The following is a 16,852-nucleotide window of genomic DNA, read 5'->3' on the forward strand; positions in this document are numbered from 1 at the left end:
AGCCTTAGCTACATAGGGCTTAGTCTCTTATCTTAGTTTTGGAAATAACGCCGTATTGAGTCACTGGTGTCTAGTGTTGTTTTGATTGCGCGGCATTGTGAACCGTTAGATGTGGAATATGGTGATTCATCTTTCATTGCGGGGTAGGCTGAATTTTTTAGGACAAGTTTTCAGAAAACTTTGGCAAGAGAATTTTATCTAATTTTCTAGATTATACGGGGTATGAATAACTGACAAATATTTCCAAATTACGATATTTCAAAATATTGAATGGAATAAAAATTTAACGTAGCGCATCTGAATTAAAAGTGAAAAGAATGTGCACATAGAAACAAGAGAGTTGCTAACGAGTTACTAGCAGACAGTAATGTGCACATAGAAACAAGGAGCTTGCTAACGAGTTACTAGCAGACAGTAATGTGCACATAGAAACAAGAGAGTTGCTAACTAGTTACCAGCAGACAGAAATGTCCACATAGAAACAAGAGAGCTGCTAACTAGTTACTAGCAGACAGAAATGTGCACATAGAAACAAGAGGCTTGCTAACTAGTTACTAGCAGACATAAATGTGCACATAGAAACAAGAGAGTTGCTAACTAGTTACCAGCAGACAGAAATGTCCACATAGAAACAAGAGAGCTGCTAACTAGTTACTAGCAGACAGAAATGTGCACATAGAAACAAGAGAGTTGCTAACTAGTTACTAGCAGACAGAAATGTGCACATAGAAACAAGAGAGTTGCTAACTAGTTACTAGCAGACATAAATGTGCACATAGAAACAAGAGGCTTGCTAACTAGTTACTAGCAGACAGAAATGTGCACATAGAAACAAGAGAGTTGCTAACTAGTTACTAGCAGACAGAAATGTGCACATAGAAACAAGAGAGTTGCTAACTAGCTACTAGCAGACAGAAATGTGCACATAGAAACAAGAGGCTTGCTAACTAGTTACTAGCAGACAGAAATGTCCACATAGAAACAAGAGAGTTGCTAACTAGCTACTAGCAGACAGAAATGTCCACATAGAAACAAGAGGCTTGCTAACTAGCTACTAGCAGACAGTATTGTGCACATAGAAACAAGAGGCTTGCTAACTAGTTACTAGCAGACAGAAATGTGCACAGAAATGTGCACATAGAAACAAGAGGCTTGCTAACTAGCTACTAGCAGACAGTATTGTGCACATAGAAACAAGAGGCTTGCTAACTAGCTACTAGCAGACAGTATTGTGCACATAGAAACAAGAGGCTTGCTAACTAGTTACTAGCAGACAGAAATGTGCACATAGAAACAAGAGGCTTGCTAACTAGCTACTAGCAGACAGTATTGTGCACATAGAAACAAGAGGCTAGCTAACTAGTTACTAGCAGACAGAAATGTGCACATAGAAACAAGAGGCTTGCTAACTAGCTACTAGCAGACAGTATTGTGCACATAGAAACAAGAGGCTTGCTAACTAGTTACTAGCAGACAGAAATGTGCACATAGAAACAAGAGGCTTGCTAACTAGCTACTAGCAGACAGTATTGTGCACATAGAAACAAGAGGCTTGCTAACTAGTTACTAGCAGACAGAAATGTGCACATAGAAACAAGAGGCTTGCTAACTAGCTACTAGCAGACAGTATTGTGCACATAGAAACAAGAGGCTTGCTAACTAGTTACTAGCAGACAGAAATGTGCACATAGAAACAAGAGACTTGCTAACTAGTTACTAGCAGACAGAAATGTGCACATAGAAACAAGAGGCTTGCTAACTAGTTACTAGCAGACATAAATGATAACGTCTCTACTTATCTCCCCATTAATGAATCCAGACGTAAATATCCTGCCCTGGGTCAACGTAACTCATCAACTCTCCAACCCGGCAACATTTATAATTAATTTGATACGATGAATGCAACTTGTTTTTTTTTCTTGTTTTGTTAATTAGCTTGGTGACTCTGACATTGAAGCCATGACTTGAGCAGAGTGTTTTTTCACACGCCGCGTTAACGCCAGGTAATACAAGAAACGACAGAAAGATTTAGGGGAAAAAATAAATTGTGTTTATAATGTGTTGAAAGCGCTCAAGTGTTTCTCATTCAATTCTTAATATCAAGCCTGCACATTTAACCTGCGGTGTTAGAAATTATCGTCTTCTTGCATTGTAAATTTAGCTTGTGTTAGAGATTATTGTTATCTAGCATTGTACATTTAGCTTGCTGTGTTAGAGATTATTGTTTATCTAGCATTGTACATTTAGCTTGCTGTGTTAGAGATTATTGTTTATCTAGCATTGTACATTTCACTTGCTGTGTTAGAGATTATGTTTTCTTGATTATTCCTTTAACGCTCTGTGTCAGAGATTATTGTTTTATAACTATTACATGATATATCCACTTTCCAGAACATCCTTCTACTGTTGAAGTTGACACAAATTTAAAATAGCCCACGGGGGGGGGGGGGCATTAAAAAAAAGGCTCCTCGCTTGTTCAGGAACAAGATCTTCGAAAACAAATATTCTCGGTCCCCCTCCTTTATTAGACATCCAGCAGAAATGCCATGTATATTGAGATGACTGGCCAGCCAATCAGAGCTCACGACTCAAGAGTTACTGAAGACACTGAATAAGCCTCTGAATACTGAGAGTTGCAGCTGCGTCTGGCGAACACTTCAAGCGTGTGGCATTAAAAAAAGGTCGATGCCTGGATGCCACAGCAAACGTGTACTGCCTAAATATAGCATGAAACGGGCACTGCCTGGACGCGGCATTGAACGGGCACTACCTGGGTGCAGCATTGAACGGGCACTACCTGGACACAGCATTGAACGGGCACTACTAGGCGCAACAGCGATCGGGCACTTCGTGGATGAAGCACTAAACAGTCTGAACGTGGCATCAAACGGGCACTGCCTGGAAGTAGCAATGAACGAAATTATAAAGAGTCAAATCACGCCCTTCTTTACACTGATATGTACCAGTTGGAAAAAAAAAGAGGGGGGGGGGTAGCTAAAGAGCTTGTCATAATCGATACTGGATACACTAATAACCCTTGACTGTCACGTGCTCCAAAGGTCAACATAATTTATTCAACACCATTTAGGGTGGCTGATCAAAGAGGGCAACAACTAAGCGTTAAAATGACGATATTGTTGTACGATCTAGTTCAGTGATCCCCATAGTATGTAACAAAATCACACGAGGAAGTTCTAATAGAACAGGGGTCCTCAACCTGTGGGTCGCGACGCCTTTGGGGGTCGCTTGACGATATGCCAGGGGTCGCCTAAGACCATCGAAAAAATGGATTGTTTTGTCTATTCTTCTATTGATGTGTGTGTGTGAGGGTGGGGGGTCGAGGCAAAGTGAGGGATTGTAAAAAAAAGGTCGCCGAGCTTAAAAGGTTGAGAACCGCTGTAATAGAAAGATCTTTGCTGACAATAAGTCAAAGGTCGTCAAGGGCTTTCTTAACTGTCAAAGGGTTTCACTGTCTAGAACTCTGGGCTTATGTGTTTAGAAATTTTTGAGGTTTTTAGAATTTTTGTATTTTTTTATTGTCTCATTAGTGGTGCTTGGATTGTTTACAAATCCTAAATCAGATCACGTGGTTAAAAGTCATTTCAGACTTAACTATTTGGGACTGCGTAATGTCTTTACTTAGTTCACTGGTACACGCATGAATGCACACACATCATACACATGAAATGAAGCGTAGTATTTAGGTCACATTTACATCCTAGCCAAGGATTCCATTGGACCTCATTCACCAATCGTAAACAAACAACATTTAGCCACGTGGTGCTCTATCTCTTCTATATAATTTACGATCTCATGTTTAATTCATGATGGTTGTCACGTGACAGTTTTTCCCGTTGTTTTATCAATAAGATCATGTGACTAAATGTTGTTTGTTTACGATTGGTGAATGAGGTCCTTTAAGCTAGCAAATGAAACTGTTTCTAGTGAAATGGCAAACGTAGAAGACTTATTTAAATTTCTTAATTATGGAAATTATAAAAGTAAATTTTAAGACGTCAAGAGCCAATTTTCTATATCATCAGCTCACCATTTTGCGCAGAAGCTGATTTAGCTCCAGATGACCTAACGCCAGCAATTATGAGCTGAAAGATAAGCTCCAGACAGTACTTCCTAGGTAGCTTTATATGTGCCAGAAGCTGTATTTCCAGACTTAAAAAAAACCTTGCTGCTAAACTTTCACATTATTTGGATCCACATATATCTGTGAAAAAGCATGCATTTGTCTGTGTGTGTGGAAACTAAGCACGTGTAATGACAGGTCGATGACGACTGACTGTAATTTGACAGCAGTCACAAGGATAACAACGAGTAAGCTGCAAGGCAGGCATTTGACTGGAACCCACAAGGAAAGAGGAAAGTGGGCAGACCCAAGCAAACCTGGAAGAGGTCAGCCATCAGTGAAGCTGAGGGTACTGGAATGACATGGGAGCAGATGAAGAAAGCTGCTCAGAACCGAGTTCGGTGGAGAGGTGTGGTTGCGGCCCTATGCTCCCCTGGGAGTGCACAGGATTAAGTAAGTAAGTAAGCTGGATCTACAGTTCCGTAAGATTATGTAGTCATACCAGTGTAAACAGTTCGATGCTTCACATTAAGTATAAGTGTACATCTGTGGTGAAATGTGATGTAAAAAGATAATAGCAAATGGTAAAATAGGTTTCAGAAATTGCTAACGCTTAATGACAAGTCCTTCATTGGCAGAGTGGAGAAATGAAAAGTGATGTATAATGCGTATAAATACGAGTTAAATGACATGATCCACAGTTAGCAAGCGTAGTTTTCTAAGTTGTAATACACACACACACACACACACACACACACATATATATATATATATATATATATATATATATATATATATATATATATATATATATATATATATATATATATATATATATATATATATATGCGGCCCCCAATTCCTAAAAAAAAGTTGTATGCGGCCCTCGATACAAAAAAAGGTTGCCCATCCCTGATCTAGACCAACAACAATAAATCTGTGCGATTAGAAATATTCTTACCACTTGTTTTTGTTTAGCGCTATTTCACGCTTTTAGCTTTCTCGGTACGCTTTGTATCATGAATGAATATCTGGGTGGATTTGAACCGTAATTGTTTTGTTTTTTTGGTTTTTTTTAAGGGGTGGGGGGCGGCCTGAATTCGAACTCGTGGTTCACGCCTCTTTAGGGCAGGCTGCAGACGCGCTAACCACTATGCTAGTGAGGTACTACCTCTATGACTAGAGAAGATTGTATAGTTATATATTGCTTATTACTATTTCGAGCGGCGACCTGTAAAGGGGGCTAACTCAGTTTATACCCCCACTTCAAGTCAAGTAAAATTTCTTTCCCTTGTTCGAGATACCAAACAAAATAATTAATTACCAATAATTAATAAACTAATTGATTGAATTTTTTTTTATGATTCTTGTGTTGTCGCGTAAAAAAAAATATCGTACGAAATTTCAGCTTGATCCGATATTAGGTGTCGATGAAATCACGTGTACAAATATGTATTTACCAGACAGTGAGTTGATAAAAGTCTGTTGTTTTTTTTTTTAAGAAAATTAATTTTCTGTCAATGTTAAAAGCAGAAGTAAACTATGGTTCAAGTGTGATAAGACCGCCCACAGTCAATACCATCCTCCACGTAACAGGTCAACCGTAACGTGACGCAACACTGTTTGTTACACTTCACACGTCAGTGGTTGTCTTTGCAGGTTACGGGGACACGGATGACTGGTCACAGAATGAGATAACACTTTGAGGTCGATCCACCCGCGCACACACATACCTATCGAGATTTTGAAATAAATCTAGTTAAATACGGATTTGAGTCCAGAAATTATTTTACCAATGCTGGTAAATAAATGATGGTTTAATAATAGACTAAAGAAGCTTTGTAAACAGAAGGAAAACCTATATAGAAAATTTAAAGAAACTAAGGCAGAAAGCGTTTACAAAAAGTATATAAAAATTAAACACCTAACCCAAAAAGTAAGTGAATACATAAACAATGTAATATCTAAAGATAACAACAAAAACCTATGGTCATACATTAAGTCTAAGAAAATGGAAACAACAGGCGTAGCGCCATTAAAAGATGAACATAACATAATATATAATGATAATGGAACTAAAGCAAACATCCTAAACAAATACTTTGCATCAGCATTCTCAGCCCCAGGAGACAAAGACATATTACTTAATTTGAACCAAGTAGACAACATAGAAGATATAGTAGTAGAAGAAAATGGAATCCAAAAACTATTAGCCAACACCAAACCAAATAAAGCGTCTGGACCTGGTTTTCCTGGCTAGCTCAGGCAACCCATTCCATGCTCTAATAGTATTAACCGTCGGAGATCCAGAGTTAGTGATTCGGCATGAGACATTTATTACTTGTTTTTCTTCATTCTATTGATTTCAAATTCAATAAAAATCGTAACATTCTGATGTCAACTTCACGTGTAGGTGAGACTGTGTTACCTTTCGCTTGCTGTCGTTATTATGTTTTGTTGTGTGTACAGCGCAGTGCACTATTGTAAGAGAAATGTCTTCAAGGATAAAAAAAAGGTTATTATAATTAACATTTGAGGGCAACACGGCTTGTTGTGGTCACTGACTCAAAATCTGTACTACAGGCTTTGCAAAGCCCCGAACCATGGCCCCCCTCCAGTATCGCCACTGTCATCATGGCTTCACACGACATAAAGCAGCGCTATGGCGCCCCTGTAATAATGCAGTGGGTACCGAGTCACATAGGTGTGACTGGCAACACTATTGCAGACTCGTTGGCCCACCAGGGAGGGCAAATTCCACCCACTGAACAGGCTGTAAGTTTTCATCGTGTCCTGGCTATAATTCAAAAAACAGAAATGGGAAAGTGGTTTGAGTGCTGGGACAAGTCCCAAAAAGCCCGTGGAGTCTGTGAGCGCATGAGGCGCCCTGACCGCACTTCCCCGTGGTGGAGGCTGTTCAGGCCTGAGCAAGCTATTATAGCACAGTGCAGGACAGGCCACTGTCCTGTTGGCTCATATTTCACACGGCTATGGCCAAATTTCGATCCACGGTGCCCCCGCTGCGGGGAAGAAGAGGAAACCGTGCCTCATATTCTGTTTGACTGCCCCAGACTTGCTGATCTCCGTCTCGACAGGTCTGGGAGACCAAAAATTCTCGACCTGTATCGCGACATTTATGCACTAAGCAAGACAGCAGGGTTTCTGTCCAGGGCTTTTGCAAGAGATGATTTGAGCTTCTCAAGCCCTCACTCAAATGGAGTTGGATGATGATGATTATAATTATTATTAACATTATATTAATATTATTATTGAATAATCTAATGCACCAAACAGTTAAAATATTTTAGCATTTGAAATGCAAAAGTAATACACTCTTATTTCTTCGGTCCTGGTCCAGAGCACATAAGTGTGGGCAGGGTTGGGAAAGGACGAAGTAACGACTGTCTGCACCAATTACTAGTCCAGCAGTCAGCCTCTCAGACTTTAAACAAATAAATGTTAAACTCATCACAGCATGTATTACCTATTCTTTAAACCCATCACAGCATGTATTACCAGTTCTTTAAACCCATCACAGCATGTATTGCCTGTTCTTTAAACCCATCACAGCATGTATTACCAGTTCTTTAAACCCATCACAGCATGTATTACCAGTTCTTTAAACCCATCACAGCATGTATTACCAGTTCTTTAAACCCATCACAGCATGTATTACCAGTTCTTTAAACCCATCACAGCATGTATTACCAGTTCTTTAAACCCATCACAGCATGTATTACCAGTTCTTTAAACCCATCACAGCATGCATTACCTGTTCTTTAAACCCATCACAGCATGTATTACCAGTTCTTTAAACCCATCACAGCATGTATTACCAGTTCTTTAAACCCATCACAGCATGTATTACCAGTTCTTTAAACCCATCACAGCATGCATTACCTGTTCTTTAAACCCATCACAGCATGTATTACCAGTTCTTTAAACCCATCACAGCATGTATTACCAGTTCTTTAAACCCATCACAGCATGTATTACCAGTTCTTTAAACCCATCACAGCATGTATTACCAGTTCTTTAAACCCATCACAGCATGCATTACCAATTCTTTAAACCCATCACAGCATGTATTACCAGTTCTTTAAACCCATCACAGCATGTATTGCATATTCTTTAAACCCATCACAGCATGTATTACCAGTTCTTTAAACCCATCACAACATGTATTGCCTGTTCTTTAAACCCATCACAGCATGTATTATCAATTCGTTTTTTTTTAAAGTCATTGCTTTTCCTGGCTGACTCAGGCAACCCATCCTGCCTGGTCGTGCGGTATGCGAGCTGGACTATTGTTCGGACTTCTAAATGGTAACGGGTTCATATCCTGTCCGCTCCCATCCCCCGTCGTCCAGCGGGAGGTTTGGACTAGGAAGTAAATTCTCTTCAGTTCTGAAGAACATCCGAAACATGTAAAACATTTTACAAACCCATTCCATGCCCTAATAGCACTAGGAAAGAAGGCGCATTTGTACAAATTTGTCCTAGCATATGGAACAAGGAATGTGGCTTTATCTATGTGTCTATTTGAGTATTTTTATTAGGTTTTGTTTTTCTATTTGAACTTGGAGTATGACACAGTAGGTTACTGCTGAGGTATCACTGACGTGACGCAGTTCACCTGTTCTAGCACCGATTCCTAGAAATTTAACATGACCATTGACCAAGTCGTCTCGGCCCTAACATCAGGAGAGTATGTTGAATTTAAACCCAACGAAAGGAGAACCCCTTCCAGTCTATACAAGGTCAACACTGCTGTTTAAATACCAGCCTTCAAGGAAGGCTTTCTAGCGTTTCTACGCAGACCCTTATTACACAAAGGCACAAACAATCATTAGAATGGTCCCATAAAATAGATAGCTACACACTAGTGTTTTGTCTAAAAAAAATGAGTCTATTAATGTAGACCTTGTACTTTATTTTCAGTATCCTCATAGCATGCTCCATCCAGTCATTGTCTAGACCAAGTCTAGAATTTAGATTCTAGATCTGTAACTGTAGTATAGTATCTAGAGTCTAGGTCTATATATTGATGCATATCAGGCACACATGTGTTTGTAGATCTCGGTGCGAATTGGACCACTAAATCTAGACTCTAGACTAGATCTATATATTCTATATTCTATGGCAATATCATTTTAGATCTAGTCTAGTAGTTCTACCTGCCAGTGTTAAATATTAAAATAAGAATGAGTAATTCAAACTGTTGCTTACCTTTTCTGCTGATATCCAAAGAAATCCAAAGACAAAGAATACTCCAAGGCTACGAATCGAGATCTGTATCTAGAATCTAGATCTAGTTAAGTTTATAATAATACTCCAGTCAAACCGGTAGAAAAGAATTTCACGTGTAAATACTTCAGGTCGGTCTGTCTAGCAGTACCATAGCACCTGTACGACTATATTAATAGTGCCCCCCCCCCTTTTTTCCTCCTCAACAGGTATTTTAGTGTGTGTGTGTGTGCCAGTGTGTTCCTATTGGCCACTTCGCATGGTCTGTGTTTAGTTTGATGTCCACGCGTGTATCAATGTGGGAGCGTCTGTATTGATAGTGCGGCGCAGTCTCCCAGAACCGAGTGAGGCGAAGAATTAAAAGTACGGAACTCCAGTTTGTCATTTACCTTTTTTTTTTGAAATGTTTATCTTGCACTTGACACAAGTGATTGATTGGAACTTTTTAGTCCGAGATTAGTAAAGTGTTGTAGTTTCTTAACGTAAGATTTATATTTACTTAAAAAGGAACCCTTTTTTCTTTTCTAAAGCTATTTATTAGAACATGGAATGGGTTGCCTGAGCCGGCCAGGAAAACCAATGACTTGGCAGAAATTAAGTCATTGATTAACATGCATGACTAGATTAACTCTTTCTCTACTAATCGACGGTCCCATCGCTGATTTGACCTCATTAAATTAAACTAATGTTTAATTTTATAAACTTGACTTTGTGTTATATAAAAAGAGCATGCATTTTCCATTAATTCTATACCAAATAAAACATTTTCTGATAACAAACAACAAGGCTATTGAAGCCCAAACATAACAGGGTAGTGAAATAGTAATGAGCAAAATGAAGAATTCCTTCAAAACGTGGAAAAATAATAACGGAGAGAAAAAGTTAACCTTGGGACACGCATAGGACGTTACATCTTCTTTTTTTAAGTAATGTCTGTATTTTATAAGATAAGATAAAGTAAACGTAAATGTGTGTCAACATGAATTTTAAAAACAAGCAAAATATTAAATATTATTTTTTTTAAAAGCAAAGCTTGCATAAGGGGAAGAACTCGCAATTACAACTATATCACTCAATTATGAAGAAGCTATTTCACTTTTTTTTTATATCAAACAAAATAACTAATTACCAATAACTAATTACCAATAACTATTTACCAATAACTAATTGATTTTTTTTAAATTAATCCACCGGAGTGATACATGTTTTATTTGGTACATAAAATAATTATTTAAAGTTTAAACTTGATCCGAGAATGGGTGTGGAAGAACTAACGTATACAATTATTTAAGGAGACAAAAAAAAAAAAACACAAAATTTACCATATCTGTGAAAACTGAAGAATTAATTTCCCCTATTTGTACCTAACAAAATAGTTAATAACCAGTAATTAATTGTTTCTTTTTTTTTTATTGGCCAATGAATAATTATTCAAAGTTTCAGCTTGATCCGATATCAAACAAAGTATTAGGGTTTATTAAAAGAAATTTCTATAAATCAGTTAAGAACATAAAACTAAAATGTTATTTAGCCTTGGTTAGGCCAATAATAGAATATGCATCCTCCTGTTTGGGACCCCCTCAACTCAAGAAAACATTAAGAAACTGGAACAGACACAAAATAGAGCAGTGAGATTCATAACAAACGAATATTCACATTTGACTAGAGTAACACCTTTAGTAAAATCACTAAATTTAGAAAGCCTTCAGGACAGAAGACTTAAAAGTAAAGTAGCATTCATACATAAAACACTGAACCATAATCTTCAAATACAAAAACAAAATTTAATAAAATACTCTGAAAGACACAAAGATAAAGACACATTCCTCGTCCCATATGCTAGGACAAATTTGTACAAATGCTCCTTCTTCCCTAGTGCTATTAGAGCATGGAATGGGTTGCCTGAGCTAGCCAGGAAAGCCAGTGACTTGGCAGAATTTAAGTCATTGCTTAATATGCATGACTGAATGCATGACGCGTAGGACGTAATCATCTTCTTTTTTGAAGTAACGTCTGTATTATATAAGATAAGATAAGAATGGGTATGGGTCTGTGGGAGAAATTACGTGTTCAAACTTTTTACCAGACAGACAGACGGACAGAGTGAGCTTCATAGAACAAAAGCTCGTTAACCTTACAAATAGCTGACACACCTTGCTAAGATGTAGTGATCTTTGACCCAGAAAGAAAAGACAATCAAACAGGTTTTAATCTTTTTTTCTTCTCCTCCGCCAACTGCGACCCACTTCCTGGATATCCCATGATAAGCGACAGTTTTAACATATCCATTTATCAAGGGACTGGGTTGAGATACATGTAAGGAAATGTTCGCCCGCGCTCCTATTGTAAACTAGCACAGCTGTGCTATCAGCAGGGCCGGATCAACTCATGTTTGCGCCCTTGGTCACAGCCCTTCCCCCAAGAGCGCACCTATCGATTGTGTCTGCTAAGTTTATCTTAATGTTAAATTGATGACAATGTCGTAATTATTTCTACCACGCAATCGACTTCAATAATGCCAGGTCCGCATTTAGAAGTACGCAAAGTATGCCCCCCAGACGGAGCCTCTAGTATAAAAGGGGCTTCGCTATTCGTTTTACTTATTAGGCCATACAATAAAATTACACTATAAGCCTAAATTGGGGCTTCCATTGCAATCTGTGCTGGGCAGAACATTTCAAAGTCCCTTGTTGTTTTTTTAATAGTCATTGGTAAGAATTGCTTCCAAGTATATGCTAATGAGTGCTAGAGTTTTCAACTACATATCGGGAACGGTTGTGACCCCCGTGACCTCTATGTCGAAGGTGCCGGTGTATAACCGTGACCCCCGTGACCTCTATGTCGAAGGTGCCGGTGCATAACCGCGACCTCCGGGACCTCTATGTCGAAGGTGCCGGTATAACCGAGTCGAGGCCAAGTGAAAAACGGGCTCGCAAAAACAGAAGGATCGCACGCTACTGTTTAACCCTACTGGATAGTCGTCCTGTTCAGTCATATGGGGTGACGCAGTAGATGAGCGGTATAGCTTGGCTTCCGAACTGGGGGTCCCGGGTTCAAATCCTGGTGAAGACAGGCATGTTTAATTACGGGGCGGGGGAGGGGGCTTATAACTTTATTCAGTCATATGGGATAGTGGTCCTGTTAAGCCGTACGGGATAGATGTCCTGTTCAGACAGACCGGATAGTCGTGCCAGTGTTCTCGTTAATACACCTCCGAGGAATACGCTTTTCTTCAAATCAAAAGATTAAGAAAGAGTGCAGTATATCTCGTGTCTAGGCAAACTGAGCTGTGTCCTACGTATTTTGTCACATCCGAAATACTATAATATATGCCGGGCATTCTTCTGTAGGAGAGGAAATAACAGAACTTTCTCTTTAAGAAATAAAACAATTTAATTCTTCAAGTAGAAAACATATAATGATTAAACACACTTTATGGACCGACAATATAATCTAATCTCAAAACAACCGAAATATAAAAATATTTAAAAATGTAAGCTTATCTAAGGGGAAGAACTCCAGATTTACAGCTTAATACTGCAATAATTTTTCCCTTTTCGAAATCAAAACAAAATAATTAATTACCAATAACAAATTGACTAATTGATTGAGTGTTGGAGGAATAGCTTTTCAATTATCTAAAAGGACCAAACCCTACATATCTAACCGTAACTGTGAATACTGAAGGATTATTTTCTTTTGTTGGTATCAAACAAGATAATTAATAACCAGTAATTAATTGACTAATTGGTTAATTTTTTTTTACTGATTAATGTCTCGCAAAAGAGAAACAAAATTTCATTGCAGTCTATTTAACGAAGTCTTCTGGGGAGTTTTCTGATAATGTGGCAGGTCTGGAGCAGTACTGTACCGCCCTGTGACAGGTAGCAAGGATATTCTTAGTTGTCCCGCGGGCCGTAGTTTATACTCAGTGGGCTAGATAAGAAAAAACATTATCTTCATCTGGAAAATCCGTTTAAAAAAAAAAAAAGTTTCCCTCATGTGAAGATCGTGTTACAATTAACATATCAAGACGCTAATGGCCAAATCACAAGGTGTTGCAAAGACCTTCCTTCAGGGAACAGTACCAGGAAAAAGAAAAAGAGAAATACAGAGAAAGTGATGGGAAGACAACATCTAAAAAAACACATCAAAGACCTGTCATCGAATGAAATTCTTTCCAACGCAAAAGACATAGAGGAATGGAGAAAAATGGTCAACACATCTTGTGTGGTTCCCCAGCGGTTCAACAGACTAAGGGATAGATGAAGGTGGTAAATAAAAGTTGAACCCTACCTGATGCTTAAAGTCACGCAGACGCACACTTAAGTAACTTGAAACTAAAAATGGATGCGCCGATGTCAGGGTGAGCGCTTATCTAACTATGGGTTGAGCAGGTGAGGCAGAAAGAAAGCACACCGCCACAGCTGTGCAGGTAAAACCTGAGACTTAAACTATGCCTAAAAAACCACTGAGGTCACATTTACATGATATACAGGTTTAAGACCTGCACGCCATATCCAGGGGCGTGTACAAAGTGTAAAAAGCAGTGGAGATAAAGGGGTGTCTCATATTTTGTAAGTATATTTATAATAAAAAGCTCGTATCAACTCAGTCTGTCTGGTAAAAAGTTTGATCACATTCTTTCTCCCACACGTATTCTCGGATCAAGTTGAAATTTTCCACAATAATTTCTTGTACCAGATAAATCAAATATCAATGTTTTAAAAAATACTAATTAGCTAATTAACTATTGATAATTAATTGTTGTGTTTGGTATCGAACAAGGAAAAGAAATCGCACTTGACATGTGGTGGTATAAATTGAGCCCTGAGTGTTTTTTGATGCATTTAAAAAGCGATCACAGAAGCATTCACACTTTTTTCTCTCCTCCTCCTTTTTACAAAGTTTATATCAACACACTTTGTCTGTCTGTCTGTCTGGTAAAAAGTGTGTTCACGTTTATTTCTCCCAAACAAATTCTCGGATCAAGTTGAAACTTCGTAAAATTATTCAGTGACATAGACAAGACATAAATAAAAAAAAATAGTGACATATCGGTAATTAATTACTGGTAATTCATTATTTTGTTTAATAGCAACAAGTGAAACTAATACTTCAGTAGATACATATATAGCTAAATGTGTTGTGTTTAGTCCTTTTAAATAATTGTTAACGCTATTTCTCTCATACACATTCTCCGATCAAGTTGATACTTTAAAACAATTATTTATTCTAACAAAACACAAATACTCAGTCAATTAATAATTAATTATGCTAATAAATTATTTTCTTTGTTATCGATTACGGGAAATAACTCGTTCATTATTAGTAGATATAGTTTTAAGGACGAGTTCTTTCCCATTAGTTAAGCTTTTTATTTTTTTATTATATTTAAAGGATTTTATATTTTGCTTTTTTTTTCATCTGGTCAAGACAGTGATAGGTTCAAAGCATACTTAGAAAGCTAAAAGCATGAAAATTGCGCTAAACAAAAACTATTGGTAAAAATATTTCTCACCGAGCAGTCTGGCTATATTCTTTGCTTATGCACAGATGATTCACTTTATTGCTCTCCAATTGTTAATACTAACTAGTATTAGAACTGAAGTAAAAGAAACTGTTCAACGGAAACCACGTGATAATGTTATTTGTTATCGAGCTTCAATGTGAAATTAAAATGCTAAAATTAGTGTGGCCTACTGATAAGCCAGTGTCTTCATCGGTAGGCTACTGTATCGATTAGCACGTAAGGGAATCCACACATGATCTCTCGACCGTCTTTCTCCATTCATCTGTTTTTGTTTTTTTTGCCTTAATTAAAATCTCTTTCAATGACAGACCCGTCCATTCTCTTGTGTTGTCTTTCCATTGCTTTCTAGGTCCGCCTCTTCTTCCCTGGTACTGTTCCCTGAATTTCTGAAGGAAGTTCTTTTCGAGCCCTGGGGACCTTTTGATATGGCCATTAGGTTGAATTTTGCGCTTTTTTACACTGTTTATGAGGACATCATGGAGGCTCTATTGCCGTTTTGTAGTAGTTATATATATATATATATATATATATATTATTTTCGCTGAAAATAATCCGTCTTTCGCCACCCCAAGACAAGTCGTTCCGTAACCAGCAAACAATCAGAAGGTCAGGGTCGCCCCCCCTCCCCTTTTCCTGTTGTGAAATGTTCGCCACTGCTACGAATGTGATTTAATCCTTTCACTACATTGTTAAGCAGCCTCAAGCAACTGTTTTACTAAACCTTCACCTTAGTCTATTGAAACATTGGGGCACCACACAAGCCCTGAGAACCTTGAGAGATAGTCATACAGTAGTCAGCAGGTCATGGTAGGCAGGGCCGGTCCTAAAAACTACGTGGCCACATGCTAAACGAAGTAGTTTGTTTTCCTGGCTGATTCAGGCAACCCATTCCAATCTCTAATAGCACTACGAACAATGTTTTTCTGATCATGTTGAAATCTTGTAACCCACCGACATTATTTTGAACCAGAAATACACTTTAAAAAAAAGGGTGGAATACCCGAGCTAGAATCTAAGCACTCGGCAGAGGTAATTGAATTGATGCTAAAGGCCATTAAAGCGTGATGATAAGTGGCGATGATAAGTGGTGATGATAAGTGGCGATGATAAGAGGCGATGATAAGTGGTGATGATAAGAGGCGATGATAAGTGGTGATGATAAGAGGCGATGATAAGTGGCGATGATAAGTGGCGATGATAAGTGGTGATGGTAAGTGGTGATGATAAGAGGCGATGATAAGTGGTGATGATAAGAGGCGATGATAAGTGGTGATGATAAGTGGTGATGATAAGTGGTGATGATAAGTGGTGATGATAAGAGGTGATGATAAGAGGCGATGATAAGAGGCGATGATAAGTGGTGATGATAAGTGGTGATGATAAGTGGTGAAGATGAAAGGTAGAAAATGGAAAGAACAATATACCCCCCCTCAGGTTTCCAGCTCAGGTCGAGGTTCTCAAAATCTTGTTCAGAGCAACCGGTTTGAGTAGACTGTAAAACAATAAATAAGTGTTGACTGATGCTCGACAGGTTTCTAGTTCAGTGATTCCCAAAATACGGCCCGCGGGCCAGATCCGGCCCGAGACGTGGTTGGATCCGGCCCGCCGAAATGTCGGCACAAAGCGTATAAAATCCGCTACCCCCCCCCCCCCAAAAAAAAAAAAAAGTTGAAAAATGTCTCTTTACCTACGTTAGGGTCCTCAATTTTTTCTCCGATGGATTGGTACCATGACAACAGTTGTGCGTTAATGAAATTGGACTCTTAATTTAGAATTTATCAAAAAAAGATAAAAGGACCTTTACTTTTTGGCAGAACATGATAATAAGCCAATATATTTGAGTTGTCAATAAAGTGTGGCTGTTTATAAAAAAAAAAAGAAACTCAATTATATAACAAATTTGACGTCATTTGAATAAAAAGATTGTCTAGAGATTGGAAGATTAATGTTAATATTTACCAAAAAGAGTCGTTGGTAAAGCTAGCTGCAAT

At 38.3% G+C, this 16,852-nt stretch overlaps 1 protein-coding gene across 1 annotated transcript in view; it reads right to left on the minus strand.

Moving 5' to 3' along the window:
- Positions 1-9,634, minus strand: part of LOC106069171 (uncharacterized) — a 64,602-nt gene extending 54,968 nt beyond the window's left edge. The window contains exon 1 of the mRNA XM_056008237.1: positions 9,311-9,634. The gene's annotated coding sequence lies outside the window, so the exon portion shown is untranslated. The remainder of the gene's footprint in view (positions 1-9,310) is intronic.
- Positions 9,635-16,852: the final 7,218 nt, after the last annotated feature.

This window comes from Biomphalaria glabrata, chromosome 13 (assembly GCF_947242115.1).
Source record: "Biomphalaria glabrata chromosome 13, xgBioGlab47.1, whole genome shotgun sequence".
Classification (NCBI taxonomy): domain Eukaryota; kingdom Metazoa; phylum Mollusca; class Gastropoda; family Planorbidae; genus Biomphalaria; species Biomphalaria glabrata.